This window comes from Camelus bactrianus, chromosome 13 (assembly GCF_048773025.1).
Source record: "Camelus bactrianus isolate YW-2024 breed Bactrian camel chromosome 13, ASM4877302v1, whole genome shotgun sequence".
In the NCBI taxonomy this organism is placed as follows: domain Eukaryota; kingdom Metazoa; phylum Chordata; class Mammalia; order Artiodactyla; family Camelidae; genus Camelus; species Camelus bactrianus.
In genome coordinates, this window is record NC_133551.1 from 37,715,826 (window position 1) to 37,740,406 (window position 24,581).

Below are 24,581 nucleotides of genomic sequence, written 5' to 3' on the forward strand. Positions count from 1 at the left end.
GACCTGAGACCTTCCCTAGGACTCACGAAAGCGTGACAGAAGCACGTCTTCTCCCTCTCCCAACTTTGCTTGGGAAGCCTTGGCGACAGGGTTGGCCTCTGGGAACTAGCGCCCCCTCCTGCGTTGGGGAGTTAGGGGGGCAACACGCCCGCGCGCGACTAGCCCTCGAGTTTTCTTTCGCGTACCGGCACTCTTTACGTTTGGGTGTGCGTGTGTTTGGAAGCTTGGATAAAAAAGGGCAGACCCTAGAGAAAAATGAGGGAGCCCCGGCGGGGGCGAACGGTGGCGGTGGTGGCAGAAACACTGGATACTTTGTGAAAAACCCGGGTCTGGCGGCTTTCACCCCATCTCGCGCTCATCCCCTCCCCGCCCAAGCAGCCGGGGCGGGGACCCGGTGCTCCGGGCTCAGCTCTCCCTCTTCCACGCCGGGATGGGGAGCGAGCGCCAGGGCTCCGGAGGCGCGACTGCGAACCGCGGCGCCCCCGCTCGCCCGCTCTTCCTCCTGCTCGTCCTCCTCGTCGCCACCGCGACTCGGCTAAGCTCTCGGAGTGCGCTCGGGCGGCGCAGAGAACGCCCGGGCGGGAGCGAGAGCGGGAGCGGGATCCGCGAGGCGGGGGCCAGGGGCACGGGGCGGGCGGCCAGGCGGCGGCAGCGGCGGCTGCGGGATACGAGCAGGTGAGCGGCGCCGCCGGGCGCCAAGCGGGCGCGGGGCCGACGGGGCGGGGGCGCGTGAGGAGGCGGGTCTGCGCGCGGGGCGGTCTCCTCCCCCTGCTCTGACGCGGGGCCCGTGGCTCCCGGGGAGGATGGACCCAGCTCGGCGCTCGCCCGGGCTTCCCCGGGCTGGAGAGCGCGCCTGAGTGCCGCCGCCCGCCGGGCATGGGGAGCCGCTTCCTGGGCGGCTGCGGCAGTGGAGGAGGATGGTCGCGGCGAGCCGAGGTGAGGTGCTGCGGGGGTTCGCGGCCGCCCGGGAGTTCAGCGCGGGCGGGCGCCTAGCGGAGACTCGGCGCCTGGACGCCTCCGCTGGGTTCCCAGGCGCGGAGGAGGGCTCCTGTGGCGCACCTCTCGGGAGTTTGGCTTGGGAGTGCGGCGGGGATGGCGACTGCAGTTTTCCGCTCTCTTCCTCCACTTGCTGGGGGAAAAGCCGACTCTGCTCCTTCCTTTTGGGTTTCTCTCCACCCCCCCCCCCCAGTCTCCCTACTTCTGACCACGCGCGGTTCTCTTTCCAGACCTGCTCACCCAGTACACTCTTCTCTCTCCGACCCTCTGCATCCTCCTCACTCCTGCGGCCCGGCTCTGTCCGCCCATAGACCTTCTTTTTCCCACTCTAGAACCTACCCGGTACTCGGGAGCCCTTCCCCAGCCATGCTTGCGGCGTCCCCCTCCCTCCCCGCCCCCGTCAACTCCTGGTCGGACCCTCTTTCCTCCTCCGCAAAACACTGTTTTCACTTCCCTACTCCTCGGCAGCGCTGCGGTTCTACCCTGACCTGTCGGAAAACCAGATCTATCCCAGTAACCCCTACCCTTTCGCAAACACCGTCAGAACTGGACTCTGCGTCTCCTCGGAACCCGTCTCTTTCCCAGTCCTGCGTCGACTCGGTTGTCTGCTGCCGCCCCCTGCATTCCATTCCCCAGGCGCCCCCACTCCTGTTTCTCTCCTCTCCAGCCCGCCCCTCTTGCTTCTCTCTGCTCCGGACTCCGCGCTTTGCCTCAACTGCAGAGCTCAATTGTGTGTTTTTTTAACCTTACTGGGGAAACTTTAAAATCCGCGTGGTTTGGTTCATAAAGGAGCCATAAAAGGAGGACTCAACCGCCCAGACCTTGGAGTCAGGGAGTCAAGGATAGGGGAGATTGTGTCGTGGCGTCGGAAAGAGGCTGTTGGCTAAGTGTACTAAGTAAATTTTAAAACCGTGGTTGCTGCAGCCAGGGCTCTCCTGCCCACGCTGGCTTGTCCCGCGGAGTATTGTTGTGACCCCTGGTGGGAGGGCGCGTGTACTCTGTGCACTTTTAAAACGGATTTTTTTTTTTTAATGTGGTCCTGGAGAGGGTGAGGGGTAGGGGCATGAGGGCAGGTTGCTGGACGAGGCTGACCCGTCGTTCCCTCCGGGACCCGAGAGACTGTGTGTTTCACTCCCTGTTAACTATCCTCCACCCCCAACTGCTGCACAGAAGTCCTCATTGTTGGGGGTCTGCCTGGGCACTTCCGCCTGGGCTGGGAGAATCTGGAGGAATTGGGTGGGGGTGGGGAGGCCGGGGGCGCTGGGCGGCCGAGGTCTGGCTCCCGCCCGCTTGCTCGGCGGCGGCGGCGGCCGGCGTGGAGAGCGCCGCGGCGTGGGCATCTGCGCTTCGGCACGTGTCTCCTAGGGTGGGGTGCGTGCCCGCGTGGGTCGGTGTGTGCATGTGCGTTTGGAAGCCCGGGCTTACTCCCTTTAGATAGAGGGGCGAGTGGAGAGGTTGTGAAAGCGAGTCTGTCTTTTGATGCCCGGAGCTGGGCGGACGGGCGAGCCTTCCAAGAAGGATGCTACAATACAGCTCGTAGTGTGCCGGCGGGGACCCGAGCAAGGATCCGCTGCTGTCGCTTCTCGCTACCTCCTGCTGGCCCGTTGAACGCACTTTCAAAATGTTGATGGTTTTGAATAAAGGCCTTGTGGGGGTTCCTCTGACACTTCATCACACTTAACATGTTTTCTAGTAATCATATAAATTAAAGGTGGCTTGCGTTCAGAACCCCCTAATTATCCGGTTCACGTTTGTACATTTATGTGCCAATTATAGGTCTTCGGGAAATCCATAATATTATAAACCATCCCCACCCCCTGAATTAGCACCCATTGTTTTTATTATCTTCAACGATGAGTGATTCTGGATGGAACCCTGAATTGCACGGGCAAGATAGATGAGGAGGGGGAAGTGGAGAGGTTGGATGGAGTAGGAACGCTTCGCAACTCCCCCACCCCCATCTCTTTCACTCCCTGTCCTGACAAGGCTTGGTGACAATTCTGGAATCTGAAAGGGATCAAAGATTTTCCTGATTTCCTATTGAGGAGGGCGACCTAATCAAAGCTGTATAAAAGTCAACTTCTAAGCAATCAGAAATCGTCTGCTGATGTCCTTGATTGAAATCCCCGCTTTCAAATAGAGTATTGAAAAACTCGGAGAAACGGCTTTTGAAGCGCTATTGTTCTTTTCCGTGCACAGAGGCCCTCTTAAAGGTTTAGGAAGTTCAAAATGCTGTGATTTGAAAGACTGACATTGTAACTATTTGGCGACGCTGGAGGATCGGCAGGGAGGAGAGGAGAGGCCGACGGTGGGGAGTTGTTAGTATCTACTTGGGAAGTGCCCGCTGTCAAGTGGGAATTCAGTTCTACACATCAAGTTGGCAATTAAATCTCTTCTACAGCAGTTTTAGAAGGCGATTTTTAGGAGAGTTTTTTTTTTTTTTCTTTTGGGTGGTGGTTTGCTTAAGGTCTGAATGGGCATATCTGAAACATTTAATCATGTTCATTGTATTCAACAATAAAATCTGAATAAAAATAAAAATTACTTATTGTTGATGAAGCTCCTCTCACAAGCTGTTTCACAGTATGTTTCATTTGCAAGACAGACCATTGTGTGAGGCAGCCGGGAAGAGATGGCATCACTTACTGTTCATTTTCTCCCGAAGCCAGGGAGGAATATGGCGCTCCTGCTCCCCGTTTGCCCTCCAAAGTCATTTTTCTTAAATGGGTAGGCGTTTGGCTTGGTACCTGATAGTACCCATCTTAAAAATTGCATTTGGTTGATTTTGGGTGCTTGGAGCCACCCTGCAGGCAGAGGAAGCATCTAATTGAGGAAGCATTTCATTTTGATAATTCACTCAAGTCAAACATTTTGTTTTTGCTGGGATTTAATCCCTCTCTCAAACTAATAAAGCTAACAAAGCAAGAAGATCACAGTTTATGTCTTTTAGATTGCACTTAAAAAATTGCATAAATTGAAGGCTGTTGTCAGGAACTTTGTTACTTAGGACTAACTAACAAAAAAAAGTTCACTGGTTAAGTGAGGATAAATCACTTGTCCTCTCGGAACTGCAGTTTCTTCATTTGCAAAGCAGGAATAATACATACTTTGTGGGGAGTTTTATGGGGAAAAATGTCTCATTTGGTGCTTTGGCACATACGATTTCAGGAGAATGGTAACTTTAGCATGGAATTCTGCGAAGGAGAGAGGATGGTATTTGGAATTGGAAGGTCAAGGTGGAATCCAGGTACTAGATTGGCAAATTATCTCTCTTATAATAAAGGTAGGAATAACTAATCTTTGTGGAGTACTTACTAAGGATCAGATACCCTTTTAAGCACTTCTCAGGCAATAATTTATTTCATTCTTCAATAACTCTAGGTGGTGGATACTTGTATTCTTATTCTGATTTGAATGATAAGGAAAGTGGGGCACAGAGAGAGTTGGTAACTGGTCCCCAAGGTCACACAGCATCTAAGATACAGACCTTCAATTTGAATCCAAGCATTCAGGTTCCAGGGTCTGTGCTAACAACTGTGTTACGCTACCTCTGAGTGGTGAGGTGATCTCAACTGTCTCCCAGGGTTGTTGTCACATTTAATGGGGAATAATGGAATAGTTAGACTTCCTGTAGGAGCAAACTACAGGTTGTTTTCAATTTCAGATGCTGACAACATAAAATGGATGTTGCTCTGTTGCCAACAGGGCATTAGGTTGACGGTGGACATTTTGAACACTTGGATGTTGTGACGGGTTGGTTCACGTCTGTTGACTTTGTTAACATATTCAGTAACTGGGTATGAGGGGGTTGCATTACTGCTCTTGTTGGTAACCAACAAGGGGTAAACAGAGATTCTCAAAATTAAAAGGTGGTATAACAGGTGTTTAGAATTCTGGACTTGAGTACTAGACCGCCTGGGTTCAGACCTCAGTTTCCCCAGCCTCGCCTGCTGTGCAGCCTTGACCAGCTTATCCAACTTTTCCATGCTTCAGTTTTCTCTATGATGAAGTAACAGTACCTGCTACATAAGATTGTTGTGAGGATTGTGAGGAATTAACGCAAAGTACTTAGAAGAGTATCCAGCACGGAATGCTATTTAACTGTTAACGTTATCCTTCAAATGAGATAAAAATCCTTCCCCTTGATAATAAAAAGTTTCTTGTTTGTCACTGATACCCTAAGGCTTAAATATCCTAAAAGTATCTGGCTTGTTTTTCTTTTTTTCCAACCAGGAGGCAGAGAGGAAGAGAGATACTTAAGGATTTCAGGCAAAGGTTTTGTTTTGGTTAGCTTATTGGCAATATTTCCTGAACATCTCCCTCTCTTGGGGAAGGGAAGGGTAAGGTACACATAATGCTAAAATCCCCACGCCATTGCACTTTTCAGCAGTTTTTTTTTCAAGGAAATAAAATGACTGTTGGATTGATTAAATTCTAGAAGTAGTTAACTCTCTCAATTTACAGATTGGAACACAAAGCAGGCTTGGGGTGACACGTAACTGTATGGCTGAGTGTCACCATCAGAACCCGGAATTCTTTGTCTTGTGCCCCTTCTAGACCAGACTGTTTCCTATACCAAGAGAGAGTAGAGGCCTGAAATAGGTACAGAACTTGAGCAGGAAGGGATGGTGGGGTGGGGTGAGTATTGCCAGGCTAAGAGCAGAAGCCAGCCAGAGGTTCTGTGCTGGAAAAAAAGTGTCCAAGAGGAAAAGAAAACCCCTCCTCTTGGGTTATAGCCGTGAAAACTAGCACTGAACTCAATCTGTGAAATGTGCATCAGGATATGAACCTGTGTTTAAAAAAAAAGAAAAGAAAAAAGACATTAACTCAATTAATCACTTAAACACATCCCTTAGGTTGGAGAGCAAATGATCAGGTTTCTTTTTCTTTGAGATGCTCTTTGTATTTTTCTTCCATTTAGTCCCGAGATACGGGAAGGTTTTGGTTCAGGAATCATAAAACTCCTCTGGCTTCTATTTCATGAAATATGCAGCATATTCTATTGGAAAGAAATTGCCAGCTTGCTTTTATTATTATTATTTCCTTTTCTTTTAACCTGACATATAACCAATCTACAGTGCCAGTGGGGGGTTCTCATAAAGAGAAGAGAAAATAGAAATAAAATTGTCCTGAATAGGCCAACTCACAGCTAAAATGATAAAAGTTTTGTGGTAGGGAAGATGGGTTGTTTGGCTTAGGGGATAAAATTGGAGGCGGGCCCTCTCAGACAGATGTATCAAGGTCAGAGTGAACCCAAGTCAGCGATGTTGACCTCCTGCAGTGAGTTGGAAAATTACCAACCCTGTGTATCAGCTATGAGCTTCATACCAATTTCTGATTCTTTTTGTTGGTCAGTCTCTCTGTCTCAACTGGCTCTGTCTGTTCAGTCTTCATCAGTTAAGCCCTCTCTTTCTTTGTCTGTTCTTGTGTTCATCTGAGTCTTTTTGTCTCTTTCAGTCTTTACATTTGTTTATTCCTATTCTCGTTAGTGTTGTGATTGACAGATGCACCTGAAAATTATGAATATGCATGAAGAGTGTCTGGGAAGTTAGGTCACTCAGGTCCTGGGTATAGACATCACTCCTGTGTCCATTACACATCTTCCCAGCATCTACTTGGTACCTGGCTCTGGTCTGTGCTAGAAACTGTGGACAGTTCCGAGGTGCAGAGGTGCAGTCTCTGTCATCTGGCACCAGGTCTCATGCATAAATATGGCTCTAGCATGAGATGTGGTACAGAGAGTATCCGTATAGCACTGGAAGCTTCCAGAGGAGGAATTATTTCTACCTTGAGAAAGGAAAAGGTGGAGAAGACTTTGCGGAAGAGATTTCATTTCAGCTGGAAGCTGAAGGTTGACTAGGAGTTTTTCAGGGATGGGGGCATTCCAGACTGAAAGAACTATATGGGCAAAGACAGGCGAGCAGGAAGGTTCATCACTGGTTTGGGGATGGGCATCCTGTTGAAAGTGGCTCTAATGTAGTGTATGTGGCTGAAATGGATTATTTTATAGAATATTTTCCAAACTATGTTCTAGAGAACACTATGTCCCCCAGGATGGTTATGTTTCCGAGTCCAAACTCGTTCTGCTTGCCGCACAACGGGCCAGTAAATCGGGAGATGAGATGTTGGGGCAAGGAACAAAGACTGTTTAGAAAGCCGACAGACAGAGAAGATGAGGGACGAATGTCCTAAAGAACCATCTCCAAGTCAGAATTCAGGCTCCTTTTATGCTAAAGAGGAGAGAGGGTGTGGTTGGTTGTTGCAAATTTCTTGATGTCAGAATCCTTTGTTCTTCCCACTGTCCAGTAGATCAGGTCACAATGTTTTTGTACCTACAAGACAAATGTTATTCTCTGTTCTGCAACTTTTTATCTCTATTTGAATGGAAAAGTGTTATACCTTTAAAGGTCAGAGCCTTGAGAATGGGCTCTCCTGTGTATTTCAGGCTCTAGGCAACATTCTTTTAGAAAGGGTTACAGAACCAGCATGACAGAAACCAACACAGGAAACAGAGCACAGGGTTAGAGTCAAAGGAACAGGACTAACATGGAGTCAGATTTGTTCTACCCTATTACAGTTATGAGTATTTCAACAGAAAGTGTTCAGAGGGAAAAACGTCCCATACTCAGAAATATTTGGGAAGACTTGAATTATATATCTTAGTAAGACACGGTTATTTACTGATATATTAAAGCTTCAGAGAGTTCCTGTAGTAAACTCATTTACCTCATTACGAGTTTTCCAAACTTACTTGCTATAGAATGTTTGATTTCAAGGATCCCCTCTCAGTGTCTTATGAGAGAGATTGGAGAAGAGGTTTGTAGGTAAGCACAAGATTTTTAAGCAGAACAGTTAATTTTATCGAAAAAGTAATGTGTTTGATTTGAAATGTTGTATATTTAGACATACAAAAAGTGTAAATAACAACACTTTGGGAAACTGTGCCTGAGACTCAGCTTAAGAAAGAAAGCCATGTAAATACAGTTGAAGCCTCTTAGTAACCTCTCCCCGATCAGATCTCCTTTCCTCCTGCCAGGGATAACCACTCTTCCACATTGAATGTTCATCATTCTGTATAATTCTTTTGAATATACTTTTCAGAAGAACAAGCTTAAAAAGAATTCCATTAAATTCTCATCCAGTTTCTAGCTAGTAACTACAGAGATAATAAAAAAGAAATAGTATTTTTTCCAATAAATGTCCAGGTAAGGACATTTATAAGCTCTTTGTAGGGGAGAGGAGGAAATGTGGCTTTTCTTTTTAACAACAGTGCCTGGAATGTAGTAGATGCTCAGTAAGTTTCTGCTGGATTGAATTGAATTAAGTATGTGCACTTTCATGTGGTCCATTAAGCTCATCTGGATAAAAAGATCAGGGTAAATTGTTTTCCATTGATGATACTGAAATTCTTTGTGATGAATGATCTCGAAAACACTTCTTTTTGGTGGCAGTTCTTTACTTTGTAATCTGGATTTGGAAATGAATAGTAACAGTCAGCTATTGAAAGTCATCTCTCTGTTTTCTTGACATCTTTTGCAAGCATTAACAATAACAACTTACTCAAATTTATCCTATTAAAATAACTGATTCAGTAGAACTACCCATTTCCATTACAGGAAAGATGATAACTATATACATGCTTCCAATCAAAAAGGAAAATTACAAATTAATGTGAATTAATTACTCAGTACCTGGACACTAAGTACTCTGAAGGCTTATGGGGGTCCTCAAGAGAACTTATTTTTAGTAACAAAGCTTTATAATTAGGCACTGTCTTGCCAACACAGGCATCTCTTGATGTATGTAAGGGGCATTCTCTAGAAAAATGCTCACATTCTCTAAAACATACGTCATATCTGGGTGACATTTTCCTTTTTATTATCCTCGCCTATATTCATATATTACTGTGTACATATCAACAGGTAGAGTGAATGTTAGAGTATTTCTGGGGGATGCGTGGTGGAAAGAATGGGAGGAGAAAGAAAGAGGGAGAGGCTTTCTGTACTAAATCATGGTCATATGGGAGACAGTAGATTAGCTTCTCCCATGGGATCAATGTTGGTTATAGCTAAGCATCCACCTCTAGGATGTTCTGTCTTTGCCTTGGCTGGTGCAGATTTTTTTCCTCGTAGTCTTGGGAGTAAAAGTAAAATCCCAGCAGGCAGCAGAAATGAGAGTCAGCGTTGGGTGTGAATGATCATAAGTGACGCAGACGCAGCCCAGACAGTAAGGAAGAGAAGCCATGTGATGCTGTTCCCTTGTGATCACCCAGCGATGCCAGCACACTCTGACCATGGCACATGGTGGTGCTTCTTTTCAGTCCCAGGACACATTATTTTGAGCAGCACTACGTGGATGCTCACAAAAGTTCTAAATATAAAACACAACCATTCAGACAGACTCAAGTTAGACCAGAATTGCGGGTAATCCAGTTGTGTGGTGAAGTCAAAGATGGGGCCAGCCATATGCTGAATCTGAGCTATGGCATGTATTTGTTAGAACAGAGTTCCAATGAATGCAAAAAGGTTACTGTAATTTATTCCTTTGGGAAACTGAGTAGATTTGTAGGCCACATAGAAATTGGATTCTTGCCAACCTTCTGCTATCTAACTTCTTAATTTTAATGCAGTGGAATTTATCAATCTTTTCTTCTGTGGTTAGTACTTTTTATGTCTTGTTTAAGAAAGCCTTTTTTAAACCCTGATGTCATAAAGATATTCTCCTTTATTATCTTCTAAAAGCTTTATTGTTTTGCCTTTTACATTTCGGTTCTATAATCCATGGGACGTGTGTGTGTGTGTGTGTGGTCTGTGTGGTGTGAGGTAGGCATTTGTTCTGTTTATGCTAATTTTCTTCCATGTGGAGAAAAATCCTCCTGGCTTTTAGGATTAGTTTTAGGCATATATTTTCTCCACGCTTTTGCTCAAACAACACTTCTTTATTATTATAGCTTTATAATAAGCCTTGGTATTTGGCAGGACAAATCCCTGACAATGTCCTTCTTCAAAAGCAACTTGGCCTTTCTTGGCCTTTTGTCTCCCATATGCATTTTATAATTATCTTTTAAACTTAACACTAAAATACTTGAGATGAGATTGGCGTTACTACTTGAATTTATAGGTTAATTCAGGGAAATGACATCATTATGATTGAGCCTTTCTACTCATAAACTTAGTATCTGCATCTGCTTAGGCGCTTTTAAAATAAAGATTATCCTTTTCTTCATAAAGGTACCTATCTTTTGTTAGATTTATTTCCAGGTGCTTTATATTTTTGTAGTTGCTACTGTAAATGCCATCTTTAAAATGCAATTCCTGGTTACGTGTTAATGTTGATCGTACTCCGCCTATATTTCTTCTTCTGGATGGTGGGGGCTGAGGGGAGCTTACTGAAGCACTAGGTTCCTTCCATACTGTGCTTTGATACCAGAACAGCCTCAAGAGAAGGGCTCTGGGTGGCTTAGCACCGCCCTTGGCTGGCTCACTGCCGTCCCCCACAGACTGACACTGCAGGGGTTTCCTTTGTCCGGGTGGGTCAGTGAGAATGTGGATGAGGAGTGGGGTGAATGAGGGCTGACCACACGCAGGAGCAGCTACTCACCTCATTCAGGTGGCAGAAGTCTTCGAAAGATGTCTCTTTTATACCCCTGGAGAGTGAGGGGACTTGCAAAGGATGGCAGAACTCCCTCCTGGGCCCCTTGTCTCTGGTGGTAACATGATCTGAGGCCTGGGGGCTGGAGTCTGGCTCCTGACACACTGGTCTGGCATTTCAGGCCTGCCATCTGGCTGCCTGAATTGAAGGACACAGTTTGACCAGTAGCTACCATCTTGTTCGACTTTTCAGGCATCCCTCAGGTCAGTGAAGATTATTCCCACTTGCAAACGAGGAGCCAGAGGTCATAGTAAAGGTGGCCTATCTGAAATGCAAAATAAAACCTACATTTTGAACACAGAGGCCCCAGGGTGTTTGGATAAGGGATTGTGACCCCGTATTGCAACGTGAAAGGAAGAATGAACAGAAATGGCACCCAGTAACATGCAGTTCTAGGGCAGCCCTGAGGGTACACATCCCAGCCACTCTGGATCATGGAATGGAATTCAGGCCGGATGTGCCCCTGGAGCCTGGCAGGACCACCCACTCATTCTGTAGATGAGATGTCTTTTGCTTAGGTTGGAGACCTGGCAGGTGTGTCTCAGAGTTACCAAGGGGTGAACAGTGGAGCTGAAATCATTCATCACCCCTTTGCAAAGAAGGAATTTTAGGTGAAAGACTTTAACGAGTGACTTTTAGGTCTGATTCTTTGGTTACTTCCAACATTGTGAAATACTTGACATTTAGATGGAACCAAAGAAGCCAGCAAGTGAGATATATAGGTCCATCAACACACACGCACGCGCGCACACACACACTATGAGGTATCTTCTCTTTTGGGCTTCAAAACAGTCCTATCAGATAGACAGGAAGGGCATTACTGTCCCCACTTTACAGATGGTCAAACCAATAATGAACTCTGTGGCTGTGGGCAAGACCTCAGCTCTCTGAGCCTTGCTTGAAAAATAGGTTCTTCTGGGGCTGTTTTGTGAATCAGAAGAAGTGAGGCCTGCGGTGCCTGTTGACATGCCACAAGCAGGAGTCCCCCTGCCCTCGACACATAAAATGATGGCACAGCCACACAGTCATTACCTTTGAAAGGGACTTGCTTCAGTATAATGAAGGGGGTTCAGTAGGTGAATGGTAACAGACCTCTTCGGTCTGTGCTGCTTCGCTCCTTTCGGCTCTGAAAGGAGAGGAGGGGCTTGAAGTGAGGCATCCTCAGAAATCGGTCTTGGTTTGCGGTGCCTTTGGCGGCCCCTGTGGTCTTTCCAGGTCAGGAGACAATTTGACATTTTGTTTCCTCCCCACCTGACTGGAGAGGAAAAACAGTGCCTGCAGACACAGTTGACTGCAGAAAGCAACTTTATTTCTCATCAGCACACAGGGGACGGCATTTATCATGATTCATTTTAGAGGGGCATGATAAAATATTTTCTTCTTTCTGAGTATTTCACAAAGATTAATAAAGCAGCACTCTCAGGGAAAGTTTTATTAATCCATAACTTACAGGAAACTCCAGAGGAAGAAGACGTGAGATACGTTCTGTAGGCGAAGACGGCTGCGTGCCGCCCCTGGAAGTGGACCACGCCTGCGTTAGTCATTCAGGTTGCTGATGGGATGGAGACTTGGTCTTGGACATGATCTAAAACAAGCAGTTGTTTCCTTTTATTTTCAAATTGGGCGGGTGTGAAAGAGGAGGTGGCAACACGTAGACAAATCACAGTCCTCGAGGTGCGGTCCTTTCTGTCCCCTTGGTGGCACTTCAGCCGCACTGGACACAGGCATGCTTGTGAGCCCTGGCACCTCTGCTGCCTGCACTGGGTTTCTGCTGAGTGTCCGTTGGAGAGGTGGTGCTGGCGGCAGTGGTGATGGTGATGGTGATGAGGAGGAGGATGACAACAATGTATCCATGGCCAGGAGTAATGATTTATGGGAAAGGACTTGGTTTCTCTATCACTTCATTTACTCAGCCTCTTTTGATTCCCTGCGGGGTCCTGGCACAGTGGTGGATTCCTTTTTTTTTTTTTTTTTTGCCATGAAAAAGACAGATTTCCTCCTCAAGATCCAGGATTAGTCCAGGAAGCACAAATAAACAGATACTAATATGGCTGAGTATAGCCAAAAAAAGTGTTAGCAGAGAAAAATAAGACAGGATGACTTTTGCCAGGGTAGGGAATGGTCAGTATCTAAGCTAGGCGTTCTGAAGGTGACTTGGAATTTGCTGGTGAGTCTTTGATTCCGTGAATCTGCTCTGGGTGCCGTGCTGGGCTCATAGGGTGAGTGGGACAGAAACTCTAGTTGCTTGTATTGTGTACACAGCCCACGGGGAAAACGCAATCAAGGCAGGAGGAGGCACATTCTGGGTCAGGGGACCATGGTGGACGTGAGATGGGCACTTCCATGCACAGGGAGCCCTTGTAATTTGGAAGGAATGGATCACAGAGTGGTGGGGTGGCAGGAGCTGGGGAAGTGGGGCTGGGCAGGTAAACAGGGCCAGTTCCTGGAGCAGCTTCTCACCAAGTGTTAGCCGTGAGGTTGTGGTTGGGTAGATGGTGGCAGAACAGCCTTTACTTTGTGTAGCCTTCTCTGCAATTTCCTCAGCTCTCCTATTGCCTGGATTCAAAGAGCAGTCTATGGAGAAATATGACTATATTTATTTAGGTGAAATGAGCAGTGTGTGTCAGGTGTGGTGCATTTTAATAGCCTTTCAGGTGACTCTTATTATGAGAATTGCAAGCCCAGGTGCCTACGAGGGCCATGCAGTTGACATTAGTGGGTGAAACAGTCTGGAGTCAGGAAAGGGGGGCGCAGGAGAAGCCACTGTTTAGCTCCAACTGATGATTGCAATAAGAGAGTGCTGGACCAACGAAGCCAGGTTTTCAGCTTTTCCAAGAAAAGCTAGAAATCTTGGTTTGGTTTTGTTTTTTAAGGTGAAATCCCTCTGTTTAAAAATTTGGCACTAAATCAGTTAAAACAAACAACAAACAAAAAAAAAATATTTGTAGGTGAAAGATAGCTGGCCGGTGGGCTTTAACTACCCAGTAGTGAATTTTGGCTGTTTCTTTATAATTAGTATGTTATGACAGCATAACTCTCCCTCAAGTGGAAGTTTGGTCAATATGCTGAGGGGTAAATTGGGCCGTTTTGGGTAAGGGAAAGTTTCTGCAAGACAGTTGAATGGTGGAAATCAGTTCTCACTTATTTCTCTGTTTCCTCAATCACCATGTTTGCTGTTCTTGATCAGATGCTTCTGATCCATGGTAAAGCTTCCGTAAAACCAGCTTCCGTGGCGTTTCTGGTGTGTTCTTAGCTGTTTACTGGGCAGCACTGAAGTTTGTTTGTCTGAGGCTCCAGTTGCCTTAATTAAGTTTGTTACCTGCTGCTACCAAGGCAGATCCCTGTAGTGAGTCAAATGAGTAGTTTTAGGGTCTGTAAATGACAGTGTTCTGTGGCATTCTCATTGAGGGATGAGACCCCCAGCCACTAACATATGCACATTTTTAAACCAGAGTGAGAACACAAGCGACTTAGTAGTTACTGTGGATTTGAGTGAGTGTCATAAATATTTATTTATCTTTTTTCATAGCCGGCATAAAAATGCTAGGATATAAAAAAGTTGTTCACTACACAAACAACAGAAAATTCATTGGCTATACGTCTCCTCAATGCCTGTGTCTCTTTGGGTTTTCATTAGCGTCTCGCAATATACTTTGAGAAATTAGATTTGAACCGAAGCTTCAGGAGAATATGAAAGCTCCTGGTGTTCATAATTAACCCGTTTTCAGCGAGCATCCACTGCATCCAGCAGTCAGTCTCCTTTTAACCAGATAGTGACTGTAGTCAGATTTCATGAATGTTTCAGCATTTGTTTGTTGCAAAGAAACAACCCGTTTATTGAATTTGGAAAACACAAAAACATGTAAAAGAGAAAAGAAGTCACTTATCATTTTTCTACCCAGGGGCAATCACTGTTAATGTTCCGAATTGTAGAGATAAAGAGGTTCTGAGCTGAGGTCAGAGCAACGTGAGTTTTAGTCCAGGTGCCTCTATGTATTTAATCTTGGCATGTCTTATTTTTCTCATCTGTGAAATAGAAATAAAAATAATATCTATTTTCTCTGATAATGTTGCTTATTAAACCAGATAATGCATACTGTCAATTTCTGGTGTACAGCACAATATCCCAGCCATGTGTGTATATATATACATACACACACACACACATATATTTTTCTTCATGTTCTTTTTCATTAAAGGTTATTACACATATTGAATATATTCCCTGTGCTATACAGAAGAAATCTGTTTTTATATGTAGTGGCTAATATGTGCAAATTCCAAATTTATCCCTTCCCACCCCCTTTCCCCCAGTAACCGTAAGATTGTTTACTATGTCTACAAGTCTGTTTCTGTTCTGTAGATGAATTAATTAGGTCCTCTTTTTTTTTTTCTTTTTTTTTTCCATATTCCACATATAAGCGATATCCTATGTCTTTTTCTTTCTTGTTCTGGCTTACTTAGAATGATGTTCTCCAGGTCCATCCATGTTGCTTCAAACGGCATTATTTTTTAAATTTTTTATGGCTGAGTATTATTCCATTGTATAAATACCTATTCTTTTTGCTATAAACATTTTGTCTTGTGGAGTTCATTGAAAATAGTTGTCAAAACTCTGTTAAAAAAGCTGATGTTCCCGTATCTCTTTAAAGAAAAACTCTCTAAATGTCCTTTTTAAGTTCATTAACATGCTTGTATCAACATTTAGCATTTCCCCTTGTATGTGTAAGTGGTTGCTCATTCTTTTTTGTTATAAATAATTCTTTGATGAATATCTTCATTCATGAATTTTTTTGTGGCAGCTCCATTGCATCCCACATCTGGAAATGGCAGTAGAATGCCAGCATTCTCCATGGGAACTTTTAGTGATGAAGGAGGTGGTCTCTGTGGTGTCCGGTATAGTAGCCACAAAGCATATGTGGCTACTGAGCATTTGAAATGTAGCTAGTGTGACTGAGAAACTGAATTAAAAAATTTTTTTTAACATATTCTAATTTTAGTTTAATCTTCTATGGCTGGTGGCTGCCATAATAGACAGTGTGGGCTTAAACTATTCTGGTTCAAAATGTAGAGTGGACTTAAGCTGGGATTGGTTTTTCATACAGGTATATCCATTGAACATTTAGCTTTTTCCTCTCGCCATTTCTTGTACTTTCTGGTACAGTTTCAAGATAATCTTCCCTTTCTGTGTATTTCTATTTTATTTGAACAGAGGGTTGGTAGATGATGCCTCACATGCCTGCTGCCATGTGAAGTTAGGAGTCTGAGTTGAAGATGTTGGCTCTGTGGAGGCTCTTCAGGTTGCCAGTGACAAGAATATGGCTTAGCGTGACTTCAGTCTAAAAGGGAACTTCTCTGCTCACGTCACTAAGGGTAGGTGTAGTCTGGCTGCAGGTGTGGTTAGAGCCGAGGGCCCAGTCAGCTCTGTCTCCACACGCCAGCTTTGTGCTCTGTGTTGGCCTTGCTAGAAGGCTGTGCCCAAGCAGTGGCAAAGACGGCCACCAGCATCCAGGCTCATGTCCTGCCAGCTTAGCAGCCCTGGCAGAAGGGAAGAAAGCTTTTCCCCAGTTGAGTCACTGAATGGCCTAGGGCTGTCTCTCAGTGGACTTGTTCCGATTCTGAATCAGTCTCTGATCAGGGTTGGAGGCAGAATTTCTGCCCATTGGCTGGTGCTGGGCTGAGGCCCACCCATGGAGCCAGAGGGTGAGATTAGCCCCACCAGACTGTATAGACTTGTGCCATTGGGATAAGAGGATGATTCCTTTCCCCTCAAAGGAAAATCAGGGTGGGAAATGCAGGCAGGCACGTGCTACACGGTGGATGCTCACTGCACTGTATCTTTGAAGCATTTTTTGTTCCTCCAGTTTTCTTCTTAGGGAAGCCAGTTCGTTGGGAAATAGGGAAGATTTTCTGTCCTGTGAATTGCTGTCAATTCACATAGCAGGCTTCTATCATTTAATGGGACCATTCCCTATCGACAGAGGGTTCTTGGATGTGTCTTCCAATTATGCAAGCGTTGGGATGTTTGGATTCTCTCTGGTCTTTCTCTGCCTGTGTTTATAACAGTATGCTCACAAGTTAATTTTTCCTCTCTAGGAAGTAGGTAACTATGCCCCAGAGAGTTAACAAGGTAAGTAAATTGATGCATCTATTGTGATTATTTTTCTTTATGAATAAGGCAAAAGATTTATTGCCTAAGCCCCTTCCTAGAAGTATCTGATTCAGAGCTGATGGGATTTGCATGTCAGACTCCATATAATCTAGGAATCTGGTAGAGAGTGGGCACTTCAACCCCCAGCTGGTGTATTGCAGCAGTATCTTGGGACTTATGGATGTAATTAAACCATCTCTATTAGTAATTACAAAAAGGAACTCACTGCCCTTAAACGTGACTGTAACATACCAGATCTTCATAAAAGCATGAAGCTATTTACTTTATCAGCAAAGTCTAGGTAGAAAATATTTGATTAATACTCCAATTTTCTGATTCAGCCTATTATTATGTAATAAAATACAGTGACCAGAATTGTTTCCTTTTTACTGCTCGTGCTCAGCCTCATCAGAGAGGTTGAAATTTTGTTGCACCATTCATACCAATTTTCCTTTAACTCTTCAGCATAAAGAGTATCAGTAAATTAATATTCCCTGCCTGTGAGATGGGATTGACCTCATAGGTAGAAGTTCATTTCTTGTCCTAACATCTACTGTACCGTGAAATTAGGAGTCTTCTCTTTATCTGTCTATATATTTTTACTTCATTTTCATTGTGGCAAGAGTGGTGGTAGGGACCTCAATCCAGATATTGTGTCACCGTAATATATTATCAGCTTTTAATTAGTCAGTCATTATTGTATAAAGATATGGGCAGTGTCAAGAACATATCTCACTTTTTTTTTTAGTGCTCTTTTATTCCAGGTAGAATCACAGGTAAGCTCTCTATATGCAGAAGGGACTGAAAGCATGGAGCCCAGTCTCAGTGAAACCCTGTGTGCACCTCTGCTGAGTTAACCTGTGCTGAATTGAGTTACCTGTGCAGGTAAAAGTAATGAAGCACTCACGGGCTGTGTAGCAGAGGCGTCCTGGGACGGGATGGAGCACGTGGGTTATGTTATCGGGTCAGTTAGATGATCTGGTGTCCTGGCGCTGCTTACTTGGCTCCTCTGGACCTACATCCTCTCAGCTGAGAAGGAAAGGAGGCTTTGGATGACCCATTTCTAAGATGCCTGCCCACTGTACCCCTTTGATTTTAGGCATCCTGAATTTTGTTCATGTGCCATAATACCTAACGACTAGTATTATAGTTCAAGGTTATATGCAACAGTCTTCTCTCTCGTAAGCTTTCCCAGTTTCTCTTGACCAAGACTCTGTCCTTCTCTGTTCTTACTGTATTTTTAACATGTGAGATTGTATATCAGAGCGGGCATCTTTATGCACCTTGTCTTCCCCACGAGGCTGTGAGCTCCATGAGGGCAGATGCCTTCTCGGTTATGGAAAGTATTTTGCAAAGTATTTTGCAATGAGACAGTCGATAAATATTGTGCAGCTGTATTTCAGAGACCTTACAGGGAAAGATGAAAACAAATGCAAATACAGATGTGTCTGAAAAGGCGAGGGACTCGATGGTTGCGAAATTACTTAGGTACTTACGCCACGTAAAGTAAATTCAGTAGTTTCTCAGGGAGATTTCTTTTTAATGTATTATGAAATGCCAAATTTTTGCAGTTGAATGAAGAGGTAAATCATTTCATGCACATAACGGAATCCTTTTGTACATTTCCGATTATTCAGCGCCTTATGGTGGGCGCCCTGCTATGTTATTTCCCATCATGTCAGAATGTGGCCTTTTTGGCAGTAAGTTCATTCCTGTGCTTTTAAGAAAGAAAAGAGAGCTCCCACCGCCCTCACTGGGGTTTGATGTCTCAAGATTGTTTTTGCATGGACTCTGGGGGCCGCGAGTCTGCACAGCGAGACAATGTGAATACATCTCCCCAAATCAATGAGAATTGTGCCGTCCTCTAGAAAATTAGGTTTGAGCCACATCAACGTCAGTGCCTGAGACTGAATAAATCCCATTTCATGATTGCACCGTGTATGAATTGTGTAATGTGTCTAGATAGGCACGAGCAATGATTGCCTCTCTCTCCTCGGCGTTGCTAAATGGTAATATGCAGTGGCTTCATGTGAGCAGTGTCTCAATGAACAGCCCAGGCTGCATGAGATAATTTAGGGCCCACCCTCAGGAGGTCTCTGTGGACCAGTATAAGAGGTGACTGGTAACCAGAGACAATGAGAAAAATACTCTCTATGGCTTTTTTTTTTTTTTTTTTAAGATTGATATTGACCTGAAGTACCTCAATCACCTTGTTTTGTACAGAGTCACGTGTAAGTTGACCATGTTTGTGGACAGAACTTCTGGTTTGCTCCTTCCAGCTGGGAAGTCCATGGGTAGGTCAGGTGATCTTACATTACTTTTTGTTCATTCAGCCACTTGAAAGATAACGCCTGTTGTGTGCCAAGCACCATTTTAGGTGCAGGGGGTGGTGGGATGGGGGTGGGATGTTCCGATAGGAATAGCTCTGCAGACTGAAAACCTACTATTTTTTTTTTTTCATTCTCTTCACATCAGGCTTTAAAAACTAACCTGAAGAGGGTGGGAGGTATAGCTTAGGGGTAGAGCTCATGCTTGGCATGCACGAGGTCCTGGGTTCAATCCCCAGTGCCTCCGTTAAGGGAAAAGAATGAAGAAAAAATTAGAAATTAAAGAAATAACAGCCTTAAAAAAAGCCCAACCTGAAAAGTAAATGCTCCAGTACCAATCCCCTGTTCATTTCTTGCACAGACTTGCAGACAGTCAGAGGGGGTGTTTCAGATCTCCAGCGGTCCCTGCAGGGAGGTGAGCTCTCCTGGGGATGGGCCCTTGGAGCTGTCCAACACTAGTGCTATTTTAAATTTCAAAGAAATTTAAATGCTAATTCCAAGGGCTCTCTTCTCACCGAATCCTTTGGAAGCTACTCATCCAGTGAGTGCTAAGCAAAGGCAGCCACGGGGGCGGGGTTGGTCAGCAAGTACCCCAAGGACTGGGCAGGTAAGTAGGAAAGGTTGTTATAATTCGGCACTGTCCGCTTTAGAGCAGTTATTTTTTTCACATCAACTCTGGCTCCTGACGCCTTAGACTTGCTGGGTCTTCATGGTGAGGCAGGAACCTTGGAGTTAATTGAGTCCATTAGGTCTATTATGCTGGAGCTGGTACGCATTATTTTTCTACCTTGATCAATGATCAGTTTTCATGGGGAAGCAACGGTAAATTCGGTCCAAGCCATGCAGCTTACTAGCTAGGTGACCTTGGGCAAGTTACTTCTCTCAGTCTCACTTTTCCTTTTCCTTTTTTTATTGAAGTGTAGTTGATTTACAATATTGTGTTAGTTTCTGGTGTACAGCATAGTGATTCAGTTTTACATATATATATTCTTTTTTTTATTGAAGTATAGTCAGCTTACAAAGTGTCAATTTCTAGCGTACAGCATAATAGTTCAGTCATACATATATATATTTGTTTTCATATTCTTTTTCACTGTAGATTATTATAAGACATTGAATATAGTTCCCTGTGCTTTACAGTAGGACCTTGTTGTTTATCTTTTCTGTGTAGGGTAGATTGTCAGCCTCACTTTTCTTATCTGTAAAATGGGGACATTGTGCCTTTAACATTCTGGATCCATAGCTAGGATTCTGGGACTTAGCGCTGTGCTTGCTAGACCAGCGAGCTGGTGAGAGGCTTTTGTATCAGATGTACTCTGTAGGCTACTGGGATTCTCCCACTTGCCTACCTTCTAAAGCATATGCATATTATCCAAGTAAATATGCCTGTCAGTGTCCTGATTTATTTCACAGAATGATAGAAGGCTAGAATTTCAGGCTTGAATTAATATTAAAATGTTATTTAATTAGGACAGTCCCATTTGGAGAGCAGGAAACTGTGCCATCCATCCATTTATCATGTTATTCTCTTATTCAGCATTTATTAATATTAAGCACCTGCTATGTGCCTGGTGCTATTCCCAGTGCTAAGAAAACAAAGAAGGATAAGATAACAGCCCCTGTCTGCAAATCTCTCTGCATCCTCCACAAAGGAGAAAGAACCTTGCAGTACAAACCAGTCGCTCTTAATTGCATTGCCTTTTGGGTTCTGTGTGGCTAGAATGAGGTTTATGGCGAGTTGATAATCCCAGTAGAAAAGAAGGAGGAGAAAGATTCCTCAACTCCGGCCCCTGCTAACGTCTTTAATCATTTCAAGCTTAAACTAGAGAATCAGAGGGAAGAACTGTGAAGAAGCCTGTTTAGATACAAAAGCCCCACTAGGAGTCGGACAGCATTTCCCGGGATGAAGGACTTCAGTGTTGGATGAGCACATTCAAAACTAAAATCCAACCTTCAAGTCAGTGTTCAAAGGAAGTAAAAGGCCACACAGAAAATGAGATGTAATTGGGCACCCCGTGGGGTGGGGTCAGCACCCAGGAAGCCTTGAAAGGCCTCAGTGTGGCCGGTCCCCAGGCCTGGAGCCAGCATCTCCTGCCTTCCTGACAGTAGCAAGCATATATGTTGGTAAGACATTAGAGTTGTGAAACAGAAGCTAGAAGAGTTTGCTTTTGACCTGTAAGCTTGAATGTTTTTGCTTTGCATTTTAAGATAGAAATAAATTTTATTATAAACTCCCAAATCACAGGTTGGGAGTGGAATGGACCACTTGTGGTTGAGAAGTTTGTGAGATGACAATTACCATACTGACTATTTTTCAGGAAGGTTTCCAGAAAGGAGAACAACATTCCAAAACAAACAAACAAAAAACAGTTCTGTCACTTGCATCATTTAAAAACCCATGTCCTACCAATTTCTGTCATCTCTTTCCCCACCACTGCCTGCTGAACTCCTCCCCTGCTGAACTCCTCCTTATCCATCAAAGCCCCAGTTCATTGCCCTCCCCTCTGGCAGGCCTTCCTAGGTCCTCTCATTCAGAAGGAATGGCCCTCCTGATTATGCTTCATGGCACCAGCATTCAGCCCCATGTTCTAGTCGTTCCTGTACATGGCAGTCGCCTCTGTTAGACTCATGTGTCCCAAGTGCAATGACTGTGTCTCTGTCTCTTTATAATCTTCTCCCCTGCCTCTGGGCCTTGCTCAAAGAGAGCCCTCCATAATGATGACTCAGGGAATGAATGGAAAACCTCAGATCCCCAGTGTCTCTGGTAAATGGAGGCAGTCACGTGGAAGTCATTTTTAGTGTGAACAGCTTCCTCAAGGATTGGGAGAAAGTGGACCAAATACACCGTCTGACTGGTGGATGATACAGAGGCCACAGGGCCAGCGTAACAAGCTGAAGCCAGATGCTCAGACATGAGAAGGGTTGATTGAGTCAAACAAGGTAAGATCTGAAAGCGCTCAATGCAATGTCTTGCACTTAGGCGCAAAGCATTAATATTAAGAGCAAAATAAAATGCAGTGGCTGTCCAGCTGTCCTTAAGGAGAAGGGGGACGTGGAATTGATTTCAGTAAGTACCTGTCACCAAGAGGCTACTTGAGATGCCTGATCGCTCTTGGGGTAGATGAGTAGAAAGAAGTATTTTGTACCCGAAGAAGCTGATTGTGGATTCCTGTCTCTGTTCTCTGGTGGGCCAGTCGGAAGTTCAAGTAAGTAAATGAGACACATCTGCCTCCCATACCAGGCGATGACTCTATGAATGTGACTGGGTGTCTTCCAGTCTTGACTCCTTTTCCCAGAGCCCAGCACTGGCACAGGATGTGCTAGGTTAGGTAAACGCGAGTGGAATGGGAATCGATCTAATCAGAGTGTGTCTGGAGGAAGACTGTTGAATGCCCCCCCCCAAAGTTCCTCAAAGAATTAGAAAAGTTAGAGAAGTAACCAGAGGATTTGTACTTTGAAACATGCATTCATTTGTTGGCAGGGATAGGTGTATGGGGGAAGTGCGGAGCATAATCACTATCTTTAAATATTTGAAAAACTGCTGTGTAGAAGGGGAACTGGAGTTTTTCTGTTGACCATCAAAGAAGTGGAGGTTAGAAAAAGCAAGTTTTGACTCAAGGAATTGTCTTAAGTACGGAATGGTTTATATACAATAATGTCCTTGCTCCCTGTCCCAAATTTTGTAGGCTGAAAAAATTGAGGGAATAGGGTACTGTAGAAGACTGCCATATATTGGATAGGGGAAATGCAAAAATTGCAAAAAAGGATTTCTGGATCCTTCTAATTTTAACATTTTATGATTTCTGTTGAATAAACAGTCCTTCTTGACCCCAGAAAAAATTTAGTGTGTTAATATAAGATAAACTGTTATTGGTGGTGGGAAGGGATAAACTGGGAGTTCAAGATTTGCAGATACTAACTAATATATATATATGTTTGTCTATTATATATATAATAGATAAACAATAAGTTCATACAATATAGCACAGGGAACTATATTCAATATCTTGTAGTAACTTATGGTGAAAAAGAATTTGAACATGAATATATGTATGTTCATATATGACTGGGGCATTGTGCTGTACACCAGAAACTGACACAACATTGTAAATGGACTATACTTCAATAAAAATATATACATACAAACTAAAAAAAAAAAAAAAGTTGGATCAGAGAAAATGACCAAAAAAATGATGAACTAAATGTTATGTTGCTTCACCTTTAAAGCAAGTTTACTTACATAATCTCAAGTGAACACTGTAATCAAGATACACACGTATAGGGGAAAGATTGTTACTGTCATTATGTAGATTAACAGCCCTGCTTGCTTGGTGTGGACAAGTGGCTTGTTCAGGGAGTTAGAGGAGCTAGGTCCTAGCTAACAGCACTGATGAGCACTAACACAACTAACACACCGACTAACAAGTGTTTGCCCTACGAGTCAGATTCCATTTTTGTCCCCATTTTGTTGATGAAGTGACTGAGGCATAGCGAGGTTAAGAACTAGTACACAGTCAAGGTCACACAGCCATGAAGTGGCAGAACCAGTGTTTGAACCAGACGGTGTGATTTCAAAGCTCATGTTCGGCAGCTCAGTGCTGGCTTGTGTTTCTGTGGTCGGCGTGGTGTCCCTGACGACACATTGTTAAAAACGTAAAGTCAGACAGAGCAACCAACTGTTCGTTTTGCTATCCACCATTCAGATGATCAAGATACAAAATGTAACAATGAAAGCTGCTTTTTCCCCCCAAATATAGAATCTATGATTTATGTCAAAGGTTAGCAAGAGTTGGAAAAAAGTACAACTTCCCCGAGGGCCCCAGAAAACCTGGCACCTGACCCCTGAAACTGCTTCATGACATGGTTCTGCTTCACTCACCGGGCTTGATCGGCATGGAGATGCTAGTTTACATGGACTTTTCCCAAACCTGCGTCTAGCATTTTGAGTGTCCAAACTTTTCTTGTGCTTCAGTGACGCCAAATAGAATGAGGGAAGCAGAAGATGGTGTCTGAGAGCCCACTCAAGTGCACTGGACATTTTCCAAGTTACCCCAGACCTCAGGGCGCATTGTTCTTGCTGTGTTATTTGCCTGGCCTCCCTCCTGGCTTATTCACATGCTTCAGGTGGTTTGGCCTGACAAAGAATGTCCCTGGCCCGTATCTTCCTTTATCTTGTGTTCTGTCGTACCCATATTTTCTACTTTCACATTTTTTCTCTATTCTATTTGCCAGTCCTCTCCCCCACACCTTCTGACCCCTGTCCTTGGCTGTCCAGGATCTGTTGGCTCCTGATTTAGGGGTATAAGGTAAAACCAGAGGCTGATAACAAACTTAGTGTTTCTGAAAATTGAGTCAGAGAGCCTCGGTACTTAAGAAAGGAATGGTAGATAGGGCTACACTCTTGAGTGCGGTAGCCAGGGGAAGACCTGCAGCTATTTAAGTGTAAATTCATTAAA

The 24,581-nt window shown here is 44.4% G+C and overlaps 1 protein-coding gene and 1 non-coding gene across 2 annotated transcripts in view; both read left to right on the plus strand.

Annotated features, from left to right (window-relative positions):
- The first annotated feature begins 728 nt into the window (after nt 1-728).
- The window catches only part of DAB1 (DAB adaptor protein 1), a 403,254-nt gene continuing 379,401 nt past the window's right edge, over nt 729-24,581 (plus strand). The window contains exon 1 of the mRNA XM_074376397.1: nt 729-936. The gene's annotated coding sequence lies outside the window, so the exon portion shown is untranslated. The remainder of the gene's footprint in view (nt 937-24,581) is intronic.
- TRNAA-GGC (transfer RNA alanine (anticodon GGC)) lies at nt 19,301-19,372 on the plus strand. Its single transcript has one exon. It is a non-coding gene; the product is annotated as a tRNA-Ala (tRNA).